At 44.7% G+C, this 23,171-nt stretch overlaps 1 protein-coding gene across 2 annotated transcripts in view; it reads left to right on the forward strand.

The window, feature by feature from the left end:
* Positions 1–460: 460 nt before the first annotated feature.
* The window catches only part of ESR2 (estrogen receptor 2), a 71,863-nt gene continuing 49,152 nt past the window's right edge, over positions 461–23,171 (forward strand). For both annotated transcript variants that reach the window (XM_014598743.3, XM_019479911.2), the window contains exons 1-2: positions 461–683; positions 14,475–14,684. The gene's annotated coding sequence lies outside the window, so the exon portion shown is untranslated. The remainder of the gene's footprint in view (positions 684–14,474; positions 14,685–23,171) is intronic.

The raw sequence follows: 23,171 nt of genomic DNA on the forward strand, positions 1-23,171 counted from the left end.
ATTGCAGGATATGCTTTTAATGAAGCTTGTAAATAGATGACCACAAGTGTTTGAAGTGATTAAAAGTTCAAGTTCAAACCAGACTGGTTATATTGAGATTCTCCATTCACACTTTATGGGGGGAGAAAAGTTAATTTAGCTTTTAAAACCTCATCCACTGTTGCTGGTTAATTGATTATTTGAATGACTTTGGTCTGACTGAGTGTTAAACGTGTTACGTGCAAAATAGTAATGGGAATCATTGTGGTACGCTGCAAGAGTGAAATAAACCCAGGGAATATCTTTAGCTAGAAAAAGCCAACATTGTGTACAGGCGCCCTATGACAATACTTGGCTTATAAAACTACTTCAGTTCTGTAGGAGCTCTAATTGCAGGGAACAACAAGCTTATGAATTTGTTGTCAGAAGGAAAGGGGAGGAACTTAGATTTAGGTCTTGCCTCCACTGGGAAAGGAAACATTGAGAGTGTCTGTGTAATCTTGTACTGATGAGCTGGCATTGCGCTGCTTTATCAAGATCAGTATTTCAGATCCTCTGCCCTGTGGTGTGAGTGATGGTGATTTTAGAATGGCTGCGAAACAGAAGAAAGGGAAACTAATCCAGAAATGATGGGTGAAATGCTAGCTGGCATTTAATGCTGTGAGATAAACCCGAAGAGCAGAAAACTATTCGATATCAATCAGGTATGTGGTGAATTGGGTTACATATATTTGTTAAATGTTGTAAAAACTGATAGCCACTAGGTATATCAACAGTAAAATACTTCTGTGCTGTGATCTCATTTAATTTATGGTTTAAGAGGCTTATCCTTTTACAAATTATGGTTTCTAAAGTATGATCAATGTGTGTTGGCTTGTGCAGATAAAAATAATCCCTAAACAGGTTTATCCCTCCAAAAATTCTTTGGTTTCTCGTACCATTTCCAGGACTCTGGACTATAGAATCTTGATTCTTTTTCTTAAGATGTTTTTAACAAAAGTTTATTAACATGGCACTGCTGGAGTGAAGCAGAGGTGAATATTTGCATGCAAATTCTAGGAAAACAAATGACTTGAGAGTTTCTTTACGATAACGCATTGTAAAAGCCATTTGCTAATGTGGAAGGGTCTGATCCAATGGATTAAACAGGAATCTTTGACATAAGTGGCTTTTGGATTGGACCCTTCCTGCACTGTGGTGCGTTGAAGCTCCAAAAGATGTTAGGAGCCTCCTTTTTCAATCTTTGTTCTTTCAGCTACTCTATTTGCCTAAGTGATTTCCCATTTCTGTTGTTCAGTGGCTAAGATTTCACTGCCAGGTGTCTGCTTCATTTTTTAAAATATAATTAAATGTCTTTGATATTGGAAAAAGCTTTCCCAAGTAGACAAGAGAGGGCAAGCCTTGTTTGTTAAGGGTCCTTTAAAAAATTCTAAGGTCCTGGTGTTATAACTGGAAATATAATGCTAAAATTAAGATAATACATTTATTCTGAATTAATATTAATATGCAACTGTATGAAGCCATCATTGGTAAGCAGAGATCTTCATAGAAATTAATTAGGTAATCTGCCTAAAAAAACAGTGGAATCATCTAATCTTATTATTAGACCCATTTAATAAGACTTAAAGTTTGGAAAAAATAAAATGCATATAGAATTGCAGTCGAGTCTGATACAGACATCGCTGTTTCATAAAACTAATAACATAAAACCCCTGAAAACAGCACATAAAGAATATAGCTGTTCATCTAAGTAAAAAAAGTTTTGGTAGGATTGACAGCACCCAGAGAAGCAATCTTTGTAATATTAAGCGATACAGCCTCAGAATCTGAATTGCTGGGTATAAGTAGCAATCTTATTTCTTTTCACACCCCTGAAATTATTTTTGCAACCACAGATATCTCTTGGAGGAAAAAGAATAATGTGGGAGGATAGTATCTTTTAACTGGTATCTTTTACATTTCCGATTCCCAGCACACAATGGTCAGTAACTACTTTTCAGGTTTTAACAAAAGTTCCTGTGAACTGTATCTAGTTAATGTTATTTATATACACTAACTTAGCAAAGATAGATGGTCTATTCAGTCTCTTTCCAATCATACACAAAATGTCTATGTAAGATTGAAACCGGATTTTCCCCGTTCTTTTCAGAGTAAGGAACAGAGCTAGCATTGGCATACTTAGCATAACAAAATTACATGCGCCCAGACAATAATAGATTCCTTCCTTATAGATTTTTTCCAAAGGGAAAGGAGGAGCAGGGGGGAGGGAATAGCAAAAAGGAAAGAGGAGAAGAGGTAGTGATAGCAGTAAAAAATGCTACCCAGTGTGGGATTTGAAGCTGATCTTGAAATTCAGAGAAGTTAGAGAAGATACGTTTAAAATATTATGCTTCTGTTAGATCCTTTGATTTCCCAATATTTTCATACTTTTAAAGCTGAAGTGAAGAAATAGTTGAAGTCTTCAACAGAATAACCCTAAGGCATTTCGGTTGTTTGGGTGGCAGGATTTCCAGATGCAAATATCAGCCCTTATAGGTGTATTTAGGTGACAATGAGTGGATGAAGTATAAAAATATGAAACTATTGGAAAGCTATTTTTGCTTCAGGCTTCTTTAAGAGAAACAATATGCACACACACATGCAACAGCTTAAATTTTGGTTTCTTTGGTTAATGCAGTTTTTAATGCTGGTTCTTGAATGCCCTTCTCTTCCCCACTCAAACACATATGAGTAAAATGGACAGCTAAGAGAAAGGGATAATGATTTCAGAGGAAGAAGGTGATATGAAAACTCATTTTCCCACACTCATCTTCCTCCATACACTTTCATGCCTGTGAGCAGCTTGCTTCTGCTATCAGGAGGAAGTATCCAGAGAAGGGTGTGCCAATCTAGTCCCCAAGGAAAGAAAAATATCAGGGCCAAAAAAGAAGACAGTTCCCAGAATAACTCATTGACTCAATCTGTTGAGACAGTGGCTACGTCCAGACATGCAGGCATGTGTGGTTTGTAGCATTGCAAACCTCTTTGTGGCACCACAAACCACACGCCCAGACCATTAAGACGTGCCCTGCGCTGCAAATCTGCAGCATGGCGGCAAAATTTGCTACCACGTTTTCCTGGTAGCAAAAAAACCACTAAAGGAAAAAAAGCAACAAACAGAGGCTTGGTCCTCCAGGGAGACACTCTGGCTGTTGGCCAGAGCATCTCTGCTATTTTGTTTGTGCTCCAGCATGGCGGGAGCAGGGAAAGGCAGTTTGTCTGAAGCAGGACAATTGTCCCTCACCAAAGCACATGTGCAGGGGTGTGAGCTGTGGCACCAAGTAGCGGCACAAATGTGTGCTGCTGCTATTTGTACCCTTGGAAGCACATGCCCCTGCACATCTAGATGCGGCCAGTGAGTTTTAATATTATACCTTTTGGTTTTGTATTTTAGCAAACCAGAAGTAATATATAGGGAAGAAATGGGGAACTCCTAGTCCCATGAGTCAACAGCAAATGTCCTCTTGGAGTAAGGTCAGGATTTTACTCATTGCTTTTGTCAGATTTTTTTTTTTTAATTCCAGGAATGTTCTGTTGAGAGACAGATTTGGTATAGCACTGGCAGTCATTTGGTTTCTTTGCTGTCAATTGTCAAGCAATTTTAAAAAATAAAGCAAACAGGTTAAAAATTTTGAAATTAGCTGCATTTCATCGTGGAGTTCATCTAGGTGTTGCATGTAGAACAGAGGCACTTAGTTATTTTTTGTAAAGAACCCCCCAATAGTAGTTTTATTTTTCGTGTAACATGACTGGATCAGAAAGATCATTCCAATTAAAAATGTATTTGCTTTTAGTTTGCCTAGCTGAGAAACGTATGCAAATAATCAAAGATAATTATTACAAAATTGAGATTTCAAGCTACAAAACGTGTTTAGCAAGCATCACCACATCAAAAGGTATTTTTAAAGTAATTTGGATGCAATTAAAGCAAAACTGAGGTGCTAAAGTAAATTCTACTAATTTGTTCAGTCTTGACTTTCCGAGTGCTAGAGCTTTAGCTATAAATGTTTTCCTGTGCAAGTGATATTTACCATAGCCTAACGTACCAAAGTAAATTGCAGTACACTTGCATATGAAATTAAATTACAATTGGAATTTGAAATTAAATTACCCCTAAAACATTTATATTTCACGCTAGATGGAAGCATTTGTTTTTATCATAATGCTTTGATAGTGTTTGCTGTGTGTGCCGTCTGGCTTCTACTGCACAAGAATTAAGATATTTTACAGTTGTACCTAATAGTTTTATAATTTGTATAAAACTTGATGTGACTTGTGCACATCTGTTTTTTATAAATGTCAAGCTGCTTTCCAAAAAGACATATCTTGCATTTAGGTGGCCACATGAAAGTAGAAGATTGTTAATGCATCACTTTAAAAATGTATGGCAGTCGTGCAGGAAGCCCGGTAGTGAAAGACTAGGCATCTTGCCTGTAATAGTCCTTCCTCTGAAACAGGTAGTACAGATCAAAATACATTATAACAATGTTGACTGGTATGTTTTGACACATCAAGGCTCTAGGACTTCATTGTTTAATTAAACATGCACACTAAAAATGGTAGTAGAAATGATTTAAAGACTACTTGCAACATGATCTGAAGCTGTTTACATCATTTTTTTACTTCAAGTAGTCAAGGTGTGGAAAATACAAAATCTTCTTAAAGGCATCTTATCTTTTTAGAAGAAGTGGCATCCCTCATTGGTCTGATGGAAGTGAAGGTGGTGGTATCCTTCCCTATTCAGTTCCCCATCCTGAAACAAGTGTATATCTAACCCTGGCTACTTCACCTGGAACCAGGAGAAGTTGTCCAAATTATAGGACTACAAGGAGATGTTTTCAGCAAATATTTTTAAATGCCTCGAGCAGTTATATTTAATTTGGCTAATGGAATGGTGATAGACATCCAAAGGTGTCCGACGTAGTTCAGCTGGGAGCAGGGAAATGGTTGAAAGAATCTCACCAAAAAAATATAAGTTCAATTTTGAACAGGAAAAATATAGTAATTTACAAGAATATTTTTACATCTTATTTTATAATGGGATTCTTAGCAGAGAATAAGATGGATAATGGCGAAGAAAGACGCTTATTCATAAGGTCAACAAGAGACAAAATCTACAGTATGCTTCTGTCCCAAGTCTAGCTAAGCATTCAGGGGTGAAATTTTGGGCTTACTGAAGCCAAATTCTGACTTCTAAGGGACCAGGATTTCACTTGAGGATGTTTTGAAGCTATTGGAGCAGATCTTCTACTGCTGTAAATTGACATGGCTGTGTGGAAGCAGATGGAGTTAAACAAATGTATGCCAGCTGAAGAGGTGCTCCATTCTCTCTATCCACCTGTCTACTTAAGTTATTTATAGAAAGCCAATCATCAGGCCGGCAAAGCCTGCTTCATTACCCACTGAAGTCAAAAAGCTTCTCACCATTGGCATCAGTGGGGTCTGAATGAGATACTAATCCCTCATGGTAGGAAGTCTAAGGACGGGGGTTTATACCCTCTCCTGTCTTGAATGGGCACTTTGGCTTAGCTGCTCTTCAACTTTGAGAGAATTTTGGTAACTAGGTATTCATTTTCTTTACATACCTAGTTACATACTTTCCTTGGACCGTTTTCTTTAATTTTTTCCTTAATGAGAACTGGGGCCCCTGGACAGATGTGCGTTGGATGTATTCCAAGTTCCATTCCAGTTTGAAGTTGGGAGGGGGAGTTGGAGAGCCAATGAGTGCTCGCCTGTGCACTCAGTGGTCCCCCAGAGCTTGAGCGCTGTGCAAGGAATCCTTTGTCCAGCCCCCTAGTTGGATGGCAGGAATCCAAACATGCTTCTCAGCCTCTGGAGCCTGAGGAGACCAGAGACTGGGACCTCTGGATGCTGCACAAATGATTTGAAACAATGGGGGCTAGCCTTTTTGGCAGGTGTGCCACAAATTAATGATGCACCCTCCTCACATGCCATTCCGATCCCTTCCTTCTACCAATCTCCTGCTCTGCCTCCTGCCCTATCTGCTGCTATTCTGCATTTCTTCTCCCTGATATGCTGTGTACTACACACACACAGAGGCTGCTCATACCATTAGTGGCACTGGTGCCACAGGTTGGTCACCCCTGATTTAGCAGATCTCCAGAAGACTAGAGGGAGGGATTCCTTGCATGTCTCAGGTTCTGGAGGACAGACGAGCACATGGGAGAGCACCCATTGGCTGTTCATCCCACCATCTCCCTCTCCTTTGTGGTGAGGGGAAGAATATAGCATTGTGGGATGTTGGAGGACAGAGTAACCCTACTAGTTCACTCTCCGTAGAGAAGTCATTCTCAGTCTTGTTAGCCCCAAGGCACTCCTCCAAAATTTCTGAATTTTGCTGCAACCCGGGTGAGAATCACTAAGCTACAATCTGAATTCAGAAAATATATGGAGGGGGGCCTTTGGGCTAAAAAGGTTGAGGACCACTGATTTAGCTGGCGGCAGGCAAGGGTTGTGGGGGCAGGACCCTGTTTCTTCCACTATCTGCCCTCTCCACTCCCTATCTGTCCCTAAGGGGGCAAGGTTGGCCCTGACACTGAGGCTGCTCCTTCGGCATTTCACACACTGGTGACCACCCCCCATGGTCCCTCTCACCGGCCCTGGGGGCACGGGAGGAGCAGAGGGAATAAACTTGGCTGCAAAGCATGGCTCCAGCCCCACATCCACCCATCCACAGCGGAGTCTACTGCTGGAAGTGTGGGGATAGCTGGCATAGGGGCTGTCATGGAGTGGGGAGGGCAGCAGTGGTGGCAGTCTTCAGAGGAGCAGCCACAGGTGCTGCTGGGGTAGCTGGGGCAGGTGCCAAATGGGGCAAGGAGAGAACTTACCTCCAAGACAGTTGAGAATCCCAACTGAGAATCACTGTCATAGCACTCCCAGGATGTCTGCATACTCTTCAAACACGTTCCTCCCTTTCAGAGGGTCATTTTGAAGCACTTTGGCCATTTTTGAAGCTCCTCTTCAGCCAGCAATATCTGTATGCTCACTGTCTGCAGCACTTCAAAGGCATTTGGCGCGCTCTAAAAGTTACATCTGTCCAAGGCCTAGCGCAATTATCAGCATGTGCGAAAACCCACCAACAGTATCAGCTACACTGATTTTTACTAGATAGCTTTGTACTCGGAATATAAAATGGAATGCTGTTCTAGGTGCCTGATCTATTTTCTGCATGCTACCGACGTATGTACTGTGTGGCTGTCTGTTTGTATCATTTGCATCGCAAAGGAAACCGATGTAACATTCAACAAAATTCAGCCCCTGTGCCAATTTGTTCCTACGTACTGCCAGTAACGAAAGGAATTGTTATTCAGTAACCTGCTGAGCTGTGTAAAAGGGAGATTGGGGGAAAAGGAGGCTGTTTTACTACGTTCCTTTGCCCTTTCTCTTGTTGCTATAGGTCCAAGCTAGTCACTCAATTTTTGAGTTGTCACATTGATGAATTTACCATGCTCTTTGTATGCCAAATGTCTATGCCAAATGTCTTGCTTCTGTAAAGACTCAAGGGAGTTTTCAATTGAAGGAAAATGACTGAGAGGTAGTGTGTACATGTGGGTGTGTGGGGAGGGAATCCTGGGTTTATATTAAATGGTTTTAGACCAGTCTGTTACAGTGAAATGTCTGTAGAAAAAATAATTAAACCCAGATACTAGCAGATACTAGGATTTTGCCTAGCTGGGCGTAGATCTCAGTGCTAGCAAGGAGATATACTATGACTGCAGACCAAGTGTTAACTCTTTATTGCTTTCAATTATCCAGTGTCTGCCTTCAGAAAGAACATTCTTTTTGTTAAATTGTGGATATGAAATCATAAAGAGCTTTCACTGCACAGAGTTCCCCACAGAAGAAAATCTGAGAGAATAAAGCAAACATGGCAGGTGTTAATCCTGCCAATTAATACATTTTTCAAAGGTGCTCAGATAGCTGAGGTGATAAGGTAAATACAAGAATCTAGTGAGTCATGCCCATGCTATTGATTAAAATAAGTGACTTTTGTTACGAGCTTCAAAAGAACTAATGGAGTTGTTCTTCCCAGATAATTAATCCCATGAAGTACACCGATGTGTACAGATGCCAGTTCTGTGTAAAGAAGAATTGCACAATGGGTATAGCAGATCTTTCTCTTTCAGCAAAACATCTAAAATCTCTGAATTTCTAATATTCTGATTGTTCTCTCATTCCATTACTGCGATCCATGTTCACAGTGCTCTTGTGTAGTTTCATTGTCTGTTGAGAGCAGAAAAGTAAAAATCTCAAACTGTTCTTGTGTATATTGGTAAACCTGAACTCCGCTTATAGTAAAAATTGGCTGTGATCAGTTTCCCTATTCCATGAACAGGTTCCAGAGAGCCAATCCCCTTAGAGTATAACAGTTTTCAGTAGGGCTGTGTGAAGCTTCAGGTGCCGATTCAATTTGGAGGAAGTTTGGCTTGATTTGGTGACCGAATCACCAAATCCAAATTGAATCTGGAGACCAGTATAAAGGTGTAAATTGATTCGAAACTCTCTGAATTGATATGAAAAAGATTTGGAGAGCTTTGACAATTCGGGCAGTCCCCACTCACCACTGCAGGAAGCTGGACCCGGACTCCGTGCTGGTAAGTAGGGGCAGGGGGGAGGAGGGCTGGAGAAGAGGGGAGGGGACCATGGAGGGACCCCTGCCAGGCCCCATTCCCTGTCTGCTCCCCCAACCCCCCTGAGCACCCCCCAACCCTCACCCACTCTTCCAGCCCCTCCCCATGTTTGCCCCGCCCACCCCAGCTCCTGGTTCTTTAAAAAAAAGCCCCCACTCACTGGCTGCTGCCAGGCAGGGGGGAGATCCCCTCTGACCCCCACTGCCCCACGCTGCATGGGGGGGCTCTGCCATGAGCCCCTATCTCCTGCCTGCTCTCCCAGCCTCCCTCCCCCATGGCTGCCCTGCCCAGCCCCAGCTCCCAGCTCTTTAAAAAAAGAGAAAAAAAGCCCCACACTCACCAGCTGCTGCAGTGGCCATTGGGGCTTCTGGGGGCCCCTGGCAGAGCACAGGGCAGTGGGGATTGCCCCCTCCCACCTGGCAGCAGCCAGTGAGTGGGGGCTTTTTTTTTTTAAAGAGCTGGGATCTGGGGCCAAGAGAGTGGGCGGGGGATGGGGGCTCATGACAGAGCCCTCCACGCAATGCAGGGCAGTGGGGATCGCTCCCTTGCCTGGCAGCAGCCAGTGAATGCCAGGTTTTAAACATGTTTTTAAAGAGCTGGGAGGCTGGGGCCAGGTGGGGCAGCCATTGACAGGACTGGGAGAGCAGGTGGGGGATGGGGCCTGTTTGGTTTAGAGATTTGGCCAATTCAACGGCGGATGAATCTCCAAATCAGATTCAGTGGAATTGATTCAGGACAATGATTTGAATCACTGACATGAATCACTGTCCCCTGAATTGGCTGAATCTGAATCCGAAGCAAATATTAGTTGTTTCACACAGGCCTAGTTTTCAGGTAACAAAGTACTAATTGTTGAACTGCAAAGCCTCTCCTACCATTCTCTGTGGCTAGCAACAGAAATTACACATAAACCAGTATAAGTGATCAGAAACAGCTTCAGATCTATAACACGACAGGGCTAGATACAGACAGTCAAAAGACCTGGTTAGTTTAAGATGCACAGATTAAATTGAAACAGATGTGAACAGACATTTACCTTTGATTCAGGAGCCACATGCTTGCAGTGGCTCAGGCCAGAAGCCGGGGGGTGATAGAGTATGACCCTCTGGCATGTAACCAGCATGGGGTATTTTTCGCTTCCTCTTCCTGCTGTCCCCAAGGTCTCTGGGATTTGCAGTCCACAATCACAGAAACAGGACTCTGCAGAGCTCCTCATCACTTCCTCTTCCTGCTTCCAGGTGTCCCTGGGATTTGTAGTCCACAGTGGTAGCCAGCAGTAAGTTTGAGCATGGGAAAGGGCATTTAAACCCTTGCCCTGGCCCCAGGCCCGAGACGGGGCTTGCTTGGCGGGGCAGTCCTCCTCCTCCCCCACAGACTGGAATGCATCCCCAACTGGGCTTGACCTCCACCCCGCATCTTGTCAGCCAGACTTCACTGCTCCAGCTGGGGAGCAGAGGGGTGGGGCCAACCCTTCTTTGTTGTAGCAGACAGCCCAGCCCAGCCTAGCCCAGGGCTGCAAAGCATGCTGGGATGCTAGAGGGACTGTGATTTAAGTTGAACCAGGAAGAGGTCTGGGACAGAAGTTTCATAAATCAGTTACGTCTGATACTATATTCAGCCAGGTTTATCTCAAACCAGTTTCAGCCATTTTGAAACTGGTTTATAGATTCATAGATTCATAGATGTTAGGGTCAGAAGGGACCTCAATAGATCATCGAGTCCGACCCCCTGCATAAGCAGGAAAGAGTGCTGGGTCTAGATGACCCCAGCTAGATGCCTATCTAACCTCCTCTTGAAGACCCCCAGAGTAGGGGAGAGCACCACCTCCCTTGGGAGCCCGTTCCAGACCTTGGCCACTCGAACTGTGAAGAAGTTCTTCCTAATGTCCAATCTAAATCTGCTCTCTGCTAGCTTGTGGCCATTGTTTCTTGTAACCCCCGGGGGCGCCTTGGTGAATAAATACTCACCAATTCCCTTCTGTGCCCCCGTGATGAACTTAAAGTCAGCCACAAGGTCGCCTCTCAACCTTCTCTTGCGGAGGCTGAAAAGGTCCAGTTTCTCTAGTCTCTCCTCGTAGGGCTTGGTCTGCAGGCCCTTGACCATACGAGTTGCCCTTCTCTGGACCCTCTCCAGGTTATCCGCATCCTTCTTGAAGTGTGGCGCCCAGAATTGCACGCAGTACTCCAACTGCGGTCTGACCAGTGCCCGATAGAGGGGAAGTATCACCTCTTTGGACCTATTCGTCATGCATCTGCTGATGCACGATAAAGTGCCATTGGCTTTTCTGATGGCTTCGTCACACTGCCGGCTCATGTTCATCTTGGAGTCCACTAGGACTCCAAGATCCCTTTCCACCTCTGTGCCACCCAGCAGGCCATTCCCTAGGCTGTAGGTGTGCTGGACATTTTTCCTCCCTAGGTGCAGCACTTTGCATTTCTCCTTGTTGAACTGCATCCTGTTGTTTTCTTCCCACTTGTGCAACCTATCCAGGTCTGCTTGCAGCTGTTCCCTGCCCTCCGGCGTGTCCACTTCTCCCCACAGCTTTGTGTCATCTGCAAACTTGGACAGAGTACATTTGACTCCCTCGTCCAAGTCGCTGATGAAGACATTAAAAAGTATCGGTCCAAGGACCGAGCCCTGCGGGACCCCACTGCCCACACCCTTCCAGGTCGAGACCGACCTATCCACCACTACTGTCTGGGTGCGACCCTCTAGCCAATTCGCCACCCACCGGACTGTGCAGTCATCCAAGTCACAGCCTCTTAACTTGTTCACCAGTATGAGGTGGGATACCGTATCGAAGGCCTTCCTGAAGTCTAAGTATACGACATCCACCCCCTCCTCCTGTGTCCACGCGTTTCGTAACCTGGTCATAAAAAGAGACTGGATTAGTCAGGCACAATCTGCCTGCTACGAACCTGTGCTGGTTTCCCCTCAGCATAATTTGTCCTGCCAGGCTCTTGCAAATGTGAGCCTTGATAATTTTTTTCCAGGGATGGAGGTGAGACTGACTGGCCTATAGTTGCCCAGGTCCTCCTTTCTCCCCTTCTTGAAAACAGGGACCAAATTGGTCCTCTTCCAGTCCTCCGGGACTTGGCCCATGCGCCACGAGCGTTCAAATATTCCCGCCAGTGGCTGTGCAATGATGTCGGCCAGTGCCTTCAGTACCCTCGGATGGAGCTTATCCGGGTCTGCCGATTTAAAGGCATCCAGTTCTTCCAAGTGACTTTGCACCATCTCAGGGTCTACGCATGGAAGTCTGGCGCCTTGCTGCTGCCTCTCTACAACCCCAGTGAGAGACTTGTCGTGCCCCTCGCTTAGGAACACTGAGGCAAAGAACTTGTTGAGGAGTTCAGCCTTGTCCCCCCTGTCTGTCACCAATTGTTTCTGCCCATTTAGCAGGGGTCCTATTCCTCCCTGGGCCTTCCTTTTACTCCCTATATAACTAAAAAACAATTTCTTGTTGTCTTATGTGCACTGAATTAGTCTGTTACAGGTTTAAACCAGTTTCTGATCACCAGGGAGCCTGGTTTTCTCTGATAAAGAGCTCACAAATTCTCTGACAAAAAAAATTGCAAATTCTATGAAAAAATCCCCGAAATCCGTCATTAAAATTAAAAACTCCCTGCAGCCCCCTCTTCCTTAGCTCTGCTGGTGCCCCTCACTTGCTCCCATAACAGCCCCCCCCACCCTACTTGTTCCTCTTGGCCCCCACCCACAGCCCCTGCCCCCTGGGCCTGCTGGTGGGGGGCCCCCAGCTGCCAGGGCTATGGGGCCAAGGACCCAAGTCTGCAGTTCCCTGCCTCCAACTGCTCCCCCACTGCTGCTGTCTGCTCAGGTGGGGCCAGCTCCTAACTCCCTCCCAGCCCTGCCAGTGCCCCTGGCCATGACCTGCAACCCCCCAGCCCCATGCAAGGCCCACTTACCACACAGGCTCCAGGAGTGAAGAGTAAGGCTGGGCTGAGGTGAACTGAGCTGACAGAGAGCTTCAGGCCCTGCCCTTCCCCTCTTCCTCTCCTTCCTCCTTTTTCTCCCCCTCTGGGTAGGGTTGTGGGTTTCCCACCCTGTTTTCAAACAGCTCTTGCAAGCTGGAGCTCTGCCAGCCTGCAGAGCTCTTTGCAAAAGTGGGAAATCTGCAGGTTTCTCTGCTAAAAGGAGAAATCTGTGTTTTCTCTGATTAAAAGGGGAAATCCATGGTTTTCTCTGTTTTTCCATGGGAAATGGAAAACTTGGATCCCTGCTGATCACTTAATCTGGTTTATGTATAACTTCTGTCATGAGCCCAGAAGTTCAGTGCACATAAACTGCTTTCAAAATGGCTGAAACCAGTTTAAGATAAACCAGGGTGAATGTAGTATCAGGCTTAACTGATTTAGATTAAATCACTTTATTGAACTTCTGGTCCAGATCCCCTCTAGACTCAAGGTAACTCACAGTCCCCCAAGATGCTTTGCACCTTCTTGGCAAATCCTCCCATTGAAGGTTGGGTTAGCCTTGGCTCAAGCTGTCTGCCCCAGCAGGGCAGGGAGGCATGCTCTAGTGCCCCCCAGCCCCTGGCCTGGGACACCACAGGTATGTGGCCACATTTCTGGAGTCAAAAGTCAATGTCTGTTCACTTGCTTCTTGGTTCAATCTATGCAGCTCAGACTAACCTGTGAAGATTGAATTGATTCAGCCTCAGGTTTTTTGACTGTTTGTACTTAGTCTGTTTGAACAAAGGTGAAAAAGTTGTTGCTATTCTGAGAAATCAATGGTACTGGGCATGATTCTCAGCAGGAAGTGAAGAGGAGTTGCTTTTGCTACAGCCATTCATTTACTAGAAGAAACCATACTATTATGCCATTGTGCATGGGTGCTTGAAGTTGGCTGTACCCATGGTAATTCCAAAGGTAAAGAGAAGCCAAAGAGTTAATTTGGGTCAATTGCAACAAAATATCTTAATTCTTCTTATCATTTTACAAAATCTATTTTTTTTCCATCTGGCTAAATTATTTTTATTTGCAAAGACCTGAGCTGCTCAGCATCTTACAGATTCAGTCTGAAATCTGATAATCAAATGGCATATTTATTTCCTCACAATATACATTTATTCATGTAGATGCATCTGGTTTTCCTTGGGTAATAAGGGAATGCCAAGAGCAGGAGGCATGTATTGAGTAATAGTTCTATGTAGAAACTAATGAGCAGGGCTATTGCGATGCATAAAGAACAACTTCTTTCTTCCACTACTGATAGTCACATTTTGAAAGGATTGTTTAATTTATTGTCACTGATACCCAAGGTTTAATTCAGCAAAAATAATATTTGGTATTTATTTGGGGGCGGGGGGGCTAATCTGTGTATAAGTAGAGTTCTTTCCTCTTTGCTGTGGTAGGAATAACTGTTTTCTTATCACTGGAAGGTAGTTCAATTTCAGTTGGGGAACAGGTCATTTCACTCCAATATGACCCAAAAATTCTTTATTCAAAGGGTCTGACTTGTCTAGAAAATCATCTGTATCTTCTAACTTAACCTCAGTGACTGACATATCAGTATATAATATCAAGTAGCAGCATATTCTGCTTCACTAGACGGCTTATGGGTAAAAAACTCACATTTTCCAGAATTCAAAAAATAAAACTTTAAATGAGCTGTTTGGTAAAAGCATTTTTTAAAAAAAATCTTGGGACAAGTAGCTTGCAATAACTAGGAGTGTTTTAGTTGCACATAGATGCATCTATTTTAGTTTGTTTAGATTGCTTAATAATTTACCTGTGTACTTGTTTGACCGTGACATTCAAATCAATTCTTCTGCTTGGTCTAAAGGTACGTTTGATGCTGAGTAGCCAAGATACAGAGGGCTGAAATTATAGAGCTGTTTAAAGACCAGAAACCTAATTTGGGGGACAACACTGAAAACTTCTGTTTCCATGTCGTCATGAATACCAGTGTCTTCCTCTGCTTCTCAATATAAATGGAGTTGTAATCTCTTTATGCCGGATATGAATTTAGCCTTCTGTCTTACATTTGTGATTGGTAAGTGGCATTCAAGGAATCGAAGCTATTGTTGTTTACTTCCTTAAAAATGTCATTTGGGTTGTATGGTATTTTGCTTAAACCAAACTGACCTCAGTGGGTAGAAGCTTTTCCTTTAGCAGGATCCCAAAGGAGTATGTCTGACTTTTGATTCCTGTTTGCCTCCCTTGCGTCTGGTATAGGTCCAGCACTGTGAATTTAAGTTGGATTTAAACTATCTGCTTGCAAGCTGAATCTCTTAAAAAAGAAACTTTCTCGGGGGTGAGCGGAGAAAGGTCAGGTAGGAGTTTAGGAATGCTTTGTTGACGGTTTCTGTTCTCTAGTTCAATGCATAATACTGAAGTGAAGAAGGCATAGCTTACTATATTGACAGGATTGTGTTGTCATTGTCTTTGTTTCAACCTGGCCCAGCACCCCACAGTACAATCTCTGTGCTGTTCTGAGCACACCCAGCTGCTAAGTCCCGCATGCTTTGAAGCTACTGGGTTTGCGATAGAGTTTACTGATTGTTTATAACTCTGGAGCCTTAGAACATGCTGCTTTGTGGCTATACTGTCCTTCCATGAGATGTACAAGTCCATTTGCCTCAGATCATGAAACCAGTGCCTCAGATCTCCTGAACCCCTCCCATCACACATGCACACAACCCCTCCATTTCTCCCCCAGTTTTACCTAGGCCAGGGATTCTCAATCAGGGTGCCATGAGATGCTTTTAAGAGTCCTGTGCAGTGCTGCACAATATTAGCACCATTAGCTATTCAAAAGCCTACACACAGCTTGCAAGATCAACCTAGAGGTTTCAAATAGGAATCCATAGCGTCAAAAATATTTTGACTTGCTGTGGTTTTACTGAGCTCTTTGCAACAGAAGAATTGCTTTATTATTTTTGCTCTATTATTTTTTCTGACCGTGAGAGTGGTCAGGCACTGGAACAAGTTACCTAGAGAAGTTGTGAATTCTTCAAGCTTGGAAACTTTCAAAAGCAAGATACACAGACTCTTGGCTGGGATGGTTTAGTCAGGGATGATCTTGCCTTGAGCAGGCAACTGGACTAGATGACCTTGTGAAGTCCCTTCCAGCCCTACTTTCCTATGATTCCTATGTTTTTTCTGTAGTGAAAAAAGGAGAAAAATTTAAGACCTGGCATTTTACAAGTGGGGCCTTCTGTGTAACGACGAGTGCCTTCAGTCTTAAAAAGATTGAGAACCATTGATTAGGCCAGGGGCGGGCAATTATTTTGGGTGGAGGGCTGCTTACCCGGTTTTGGCAGGCTGTCAAGAGCTGCATGGATAGCCCTGCCTCTTGACAGGTGCCCCACCCACTGGTTACCATCTTGGGACCAATGTCCCAATGTCTTGGGACCAATGTTCCAGGGCCAGCACTGGTAGGGCCCAAAGTGGGACACAGGCTGGCAGGGGTCTGTGGAGCCGGGTTGGGCTGCAGCAGCAGGGAGAAGGGGGAGCTCGCCCGTCTCCATAGAGCCCCTGCTGGCTGGGACCCTGTGCTTCTGCCACCCTGCTCTGGGCCCTGCCAGCGGTGGCCCCGGGGCACTGGTGCAGGCCCCATGCTCCCACTGGCTCCCTGCCCACTTACTCCTAGTGCCCCCCAGCCCCGTGGTACAGGCAGGGGGCAGCACACAGCCTCAACCCCCTGCTTGCTGGCAGCGAAGAAGCTGGTGCTGAGCACAGGGAAAAGCGGCCCCTCGCCTGCCCCATGGCCGGCGCTCCCTGCTACAGCCGTCTGTAGCCCATGCAGGGCTGTCTGGAGCAGGCACAGGCAGCCCCACGTGGGCTGCGAGTGGCTGCAGCATGGGGTGCCAGCCACAGTGTGGGTGAGGGGCCTCTTTTGCCCCCCCCCCATGCTCAGCTTTTCCCTGGGCTCCTTCCCTACCCAGGGTCCTCCCCTGCCCTTCCCCCTCTCTTCCCCCTTCGGTTCCAGCACGGGGCAGCCACATGGTCCCAGGCCAGAAGCCTGTACTGGGGCTTCCAGCTGTGGGGGCGGGGCTGGGCAGGCCTTGCTGTTGTGGGAGCCCGCCAGGCTTCCTCTGGGTCCTACTGCCCTTGGTTCCTGTCATTCTTTAAATGAACCAAGGGCAGATAAATATTACATTTTCTATATTTTTAGGGGCCCCACAGGCTGGATAGAATGGCCTTGTAGGCCAGATCCAGCCTGCGGGCCATATTTTGCCCACCCCTGGATTAGGCTGTAGGCATTCTGAACTTCTAGTTTAACCTCTTTGTGGGTGAGGAAAGCAAGTAATTCATGCTTAACAAAAGAATATCTCAGCCACAATGACTTTTCTCTTAAATTGTTTGAGAGTTACTGATGTTTGAAAACAAGTAGTCCTGAAACACATGCTTCCTTAGTCTGAACTCAGACCCTCTCAGTGTCCAAAGTTTAATAGTTTGGGGCTGGGTATCTTTCCTCCTGGCCTCTGTTCTTGTGAGCCCTTCCTTGTGTGGCAGTAGTTGGCATCTCCACACAGAGTAGCACCTCAGTCTACTTAAATAGAGTCCTTATTTCCTTACCATGACCCATTAGAAACCATTGCTACCCCAGTCATTCCTGCAGTTCCTGTCTACCCCATGGGAGAGTCCTATGCAGTCTTTGTTTCACAGGTTGAGACAGTCAAAATTGATGCTTGTTGATTGCACTGCAATATCTTTAACCCCCTCAAGATGTCAAACACTTTCCTAGGGTTATAAAGAAATAGGGCTGGAAGGGACCTCCAGAGGTCATTCAGTCCAACCTCCTGCCTGAGGTTGTATCCCATACAACCGTAATCTAAATTCAACATAAGACTACTCTCAACACTGACACAACATAGACTTAGCACTGAAATCTGCCACAGGTAAAGCAGGGGAACCACAGCAGTCAATGTCCTACTTCTATAAATATACGCTTAGGAGGTCTAGGGTGAGGGCCATGCTCCTCGCTAGAGGAAGACAGCCCCCATACCCCACAGTCCATGTCAATCTGACCATGGGGTAAAATTCCTTTCTGACCCCAAATATGGCAATTGGTCTGACCCTGAGTGGAGAGGCAAGACCCTCTAGCCAGGAACCTCTGGCTTTGGTCCCAGCAGGAGAATTGGCACATCCCAGTTGAAGTCCCCAGCCTTAGCTGTAGCCAACATTTGGTGCCTCTGGGGAGGCTTAAAACCACCCTATCACCTGTAGCAGAAAAAGGGTTGTGGCGGGCAGGAGCAACCAGCAAAGCCCAGAAGCATGGGAAATACCCATGGTAGAAAATAGGCATAGTTAATGCTATGCCTAAATCATCCCTGATCAGTGGCTGTCCAACCTCTTCTTGAACACCTCCAGTGATGGAGAGTCCACAACTTCTCTAAGCAGTCTCTTCCACTGCCTCACTATTCTCACAGTGAAGAAGTTTTTCCAGATATCTAATCTAAATGCACTTTGCTGCAGCTTCAAGCTATTGGCTCACATCCTCCTCTCTTTAGCAAAAGAGAAAAGGTGCTTTCCCTCTTCTTTATGGCAGCCCTTCAAGTATTTGTAGACTGCTAGCATGTCTCCTCTTAAGTGCCTTTTCTGCAAACTGGACATGCCTACCTTCTTTATCCTCTCATATGACTTGCCTTCCAAACCCTTGATCATTTTTGTTGCCTGCCTCTGGAACCCACTCTAACTTCTCTATGATCTTTTTAAAATGTATACCCCAGAACTGCACACACTACTCCAGATGAGGCCTAACCAGTGCCTAGTAGAGGGACACTATCACCTCCCGAGTCTTGCACCTAATGCTTCTGTTGATGCATCTCAACACCGCATTGGCCTTTTGTACGACTGCATCACACTGCAGACTCTTATTGAGTCTGTGGTCTACCAAGCTACCATCCAACCAGGGGTTTCCTATTTTGTATCGGTGTTTTTGCTTATTCCCTTTGGGGTGCAGCACCCTTGCATTTGTCTGCATTGAACTTCATCTTGTTAGCTCTAGCCCAAGTTTCCAATCTTTTGAGATCCTTCTGAATTGTGCTCGTACCCTCCAATGTGTTCACAATCCTTCCCAGTTTTGTGTCATCTGCAAATTTGCTCAAAGAGCTTTCTATGCCAGCATCCAAATCATTAATAAACATGTTGAACAGCAGCAGGCCCAGAACAGACCCCTCTGGGACTCCATTTGAAATGATGAATCTATGTCAGAATGGTAGGAGGTTAATAATTACTCTTTGCTTGTGGCTATTGAGTCAGTCTGTCCACATTGTAGTAGTTTTATCCAGCCCATGTGTCTACAATTTGTTTATGAGAAGGTCATTCAGGACCTTGTCAAAGTCCAGATACTCTATATCCACAGCATTCCTTTCATCTGTCCATGTAATTACTTTGTCAAAACAGGAGATCAGGTTGGTTTGACATGATTTGTTTTCCATAAATCCATGCTGGCTGTTTGTGATGAGCTTTTCCTTCTCCAGATGCTTGTAAATGGCCTTCCTTAGGATATATGCCAGTAACTTCACAGGTACTGAGGTACGGCTAACTGGTCTGTAGTTCCCCGGGTCCTCCTCCTTGCCTTTTTTAAAGGGGGGCACTACATTAGCCCTTCTCCAGTCCCCTGGAACCTGCTCTGTCTCCTGCAACTTCATGAAGATCATTGCCAAGGTCTCCAAAATCTCCTCTTCCTTTTTCTTCAGGACCCTGGGATGAAGCTTATCTGGCCCTGCTGCCTTGAATTAATTTAGACCCAACAGAAGCTCTCTGACCATCTCTTTTGTTATCTTCTCCCTCAGCTTGCCCCCTTCCTTATTTACATACTCCCTATTAGGTATCTGGCAGCTATTTTTTTGTGTGAAGACTGAGAGGCAAAGTAGCTGTTGAGTATCTCCACCTCCTTTGTATCTTTGGTTAGGACTTCCCCCTGGCTCGTTAACAGAGGACCCACAACTTCCTTGGCCCTTCTGGAGCGTAGTACAATAGCCTGCCCTTGGTCACAACTGAATTTGTGCTAATTTTTCTACACACATATTTGGTATTTTTCTACCAAATACTATAGTCTAGTATTTGGTACAGACCTATCCTACTTTGTTCCAGGCTTAAAACTGGTTATTCTAATTCATTTGGTTTTATGCTGCCAATGTTATGAATGCGTAAACCAGTTTCATGCTAAGACATGATTCACATCCTCTACGCTCAAGACCTTTACTTTTAGGCAGGAGCAGACAAACCACTGTCAATGTAACACTGTTGGAAACAACAGCTAATTATCAAGTTTCCACAAGTCAAAGGTGGTTTACTGGCTGGTAGTTACAGTTCTTTAAGCTGTTCTATGTATATTGATCCTACTTGTGGGGGGCATGTGCTGTTTGCCTAGGGCTTAGTTAGAGGCTGTGCATGTACTCTGCATCCCCCTTGTGCTTTATGGTGTGAAGATGTGAAGGGTAGTGCAGCCCTTGTTGCCATACATTTTCTTCACTGCCCAGAAACCAGGTGATGGGACTGAAAGCTCAGGGAAAGAGAGTGGGCTCTGAGATCCAGATGGGCAGCAGTTCTTGAAGGATCACAGTTACTAAAGAAATAATAAACTGCCTTTCCTCCTTAGAAGCCTTCTTTCCAGGTGCGGCATTTAGTGAGCAGATGCCAAGAGGTAGGAGTTATCTGAATAGGCTGAAGAACTGGACTCCTTGTTTTAGCGTCTGTTTTTGATGTTACCAGGAATGAGTAATCATTTGTAAATGGATGAATCAACAGCCATGTGGCTGCTCTACAAATACCAATTGGTGGAAAACTGCTGGACAATGTTGCTGAGGTAGCTTGTGTTCTAACTGAATGAACCTTGATACAGTCTGGTGGGTTTGTTGCCATCACGTGTCATTCTAGTGCAATCTGGCTTCCATAGTACAACAGTGTCCTGTTAGCATTCAAGGTATGAATTTGCTTTTTATGTGCTGACAAATTGGTTTTGGAAAAACTAGCAATAAATATATTGCTGAACATTGAAATATGTTATTGAACATTGAACAAATATATCATTGAACGTATATGAACATCTGCATAATGAACATCTGATATTATGTTCGGAATAAAATGAGGATGTGGCCTTATTTTACCTGAAAGATGATGTATAGAAGTATGGATTTATAAGCTTCAATTTTGCCTATCCTACAGAGGTAATGACTATTTAAAATGATGATTTCTTTGGAGAATGATTGTCAGGATTGACTGGGCTATGGGCAGCCACTTAATGAGTTACCATAGCTAGGTTTGGGTTGAGGAGGTATCATGGTCAGGGCGGATGGTAGATTAGAGCACGGAGGTCCAAACACATTAGGAGCAGGGACTGTGTCAAGACTGGGATTAGGCAGGAGCAACTGGGGCAAGGCAGGAGTGAGACAGGAACAGGCAGAATTCCAGTGGCCCTAATAATACAGTAGGTATGATGAGAGCAGCTTAAAATGCAATTTTATAAAAGGCAAAAATACCAAATTTAAGTCCCCTGTTGGTGAAGTATTTTTCATTGGTGGAAAAATTTATATTAAGTCCTCCAGAAATCTGTGAACTGATTGAAAAAATACTGAAGAGCTCTGGGCTCGTGAGCGATGGGCTACATTTGCCACTACTTTAGACGTAAGGGCAAATCTGAATTCTTTAATGACAATAAAAAGTTTAGAATGAATGGAAAAAATGACAGGATTGGATTGCAGCTGTTTATTGCTAGGAAATTACCATTTTACAAACAAATTATTTATGTATTGAGGGATTTCCTGTTGGTGGCGGGATTTTCAGCATTTCTGAAGAGCAGCTTGTGTCATAGGCAGACAAGGTTCCTTGGGTAAATTTGATATCTTTTATTAGACCAACCCAAATGGTTGGAGAATAGTTATTAAGCAAGCTTTCGGGTTTAAAAACCCTTCGTCAGGCTAAGGACGCTGCAGCAGTTGGTGTGTGCTCTTCCTGGATGGAATGAAAAGTGAAGAAGCCAGGGGCTGGGCTGGGCTGGGCTGGGCTGGGGAGTCAGTTGCCAGGCAGATTGTAATGTATCAAAAATCCAATGTCTGTGTTTAGTCCCTGATCTCTAGTATCCAGCAGGTTGATGAAATGGAGCTCATAGGCTCGTCTCTGGGATGTGTTGTGTAAATTTCCCTTGAGGATCAGGACTGAGAGATTGGAGAGAGAGTGGCCCTCCTGTGAGAAATGTGCCCCCACCGGTAATTGGGTGTTTCTGTCTTTTGATGGATTTCTGGTTTGCGTTCATTCTGGTGCGCAGTTGTTGTCTGGTCTCTCCTACATATCTTCCATCAGGGCATTTGGTGCATTGGATGAGGTATACTACATTCCTGGAGGTGCAGATGTAAGATCCTGGGATGCTGATGGCTCTGTTGTGGGGTGTAGTGATTGTAGGGGTGGTGGAGATGTGGGGGCAGGTTTTGCATTTCTTGTCCTGGCACGGTCTGGATTCTTTTGGTGTGTTCTGGGGTTGAGGAAGTTTGCTTCTGGTGATGAGGTTGGCGAGGTTCGGTGCTTGTCTGAAGGCTAGGATGGGTGGCTCTGGGAAGATTTTTTTTAAGAATAGGGTCTTTTTCTAATATGGGTTGCAATTTTTTGAGGATTTTCCGTACAGGTTCAAGGGATGGGTGATATGTCATAACCAGCGGTGTGCGATTTGTGGGTGTTTTTCTTCTGTACTGCAGCCGTTCTTCACGTGGTATCCAGGTGGCTCTTTCAAACGTGCGATCTACCTCTCTGGAGCAGTGTCCTTGCTGGGCGAAAGCCTTTTTAAGATTGGTGAGGTGGCAATCCCGGGTGTGCTCTTCAGTACAGATGCGGTGGCATCTGAGGGCTTGGCTGTATATCACAGCTTTTTTGGTGTGTTTCGGGTGATTGCTGGTTTTGTGCAGATATGTATGTTGGTCTGTGGGTTTCTTGTATACTGTGGTCTGTATTTTACCCTTCTGGATACTGATCATCGTGTCTAAAAAGGGGATGTTGGTGCTGGAGTATTCTAGAGAAAGTCGGATGGAGGGATGGTGATCGTTGAATTTCTGGTGGAACTCAATTAGAGATTCCCAGTTCTCACTCCAAATGATGAAGATGTCACCGATATTTCGTAAGTACAGCAAGGGTTTGATGGTGCAGTTCTTGAGGAAGTCTTCTTCCAGGTGGCTCATAAAAAGGTGTGTCATAGGCATTCTTCAGAGGGAGGCCTGGATGGAGGAGAGCAGAACTCTGGGAGGCTGACCTCAGAAGCAGTGCAGCTATAAATCAGCAGCCAGACAGATAAGAAGGTCTGAAAAAGAAAAGTGATAAAGCTATCCTAGAGCAACAAGGCTCATTCTAGCCTTTTCCTTCTTTTGCTTTCCTCAAGACTGGGAACTAAGAAGAAAAGAAGGGAAGGTGTGGAATTGGTAAGTCAACTCTAGAATTAGAAGGGCAGCCATTATGGACCCCTGACTTCTCTCTTCTCAAAATCAAAAGACCTGGCACTTATTGTTTTACTTTTTTTTTTTCTTTTGGAAGAGGCATCAGATCA

Source organism: Alligator mississippiensis, chromosome 2 (genome assembly GCF_030867095.1).
Source record: "Alligator mississippiensis isolate rAllMis1 chromosome 2, rAllMis1, whole genome shotgun sequence".
Classification (NCBI taxonomy): domain Eukaryota; kingdom Metazoa; phylum Chordata; order Crocodylia; family Alligatoridae; genus Alligator; species Alligator mississippiensis.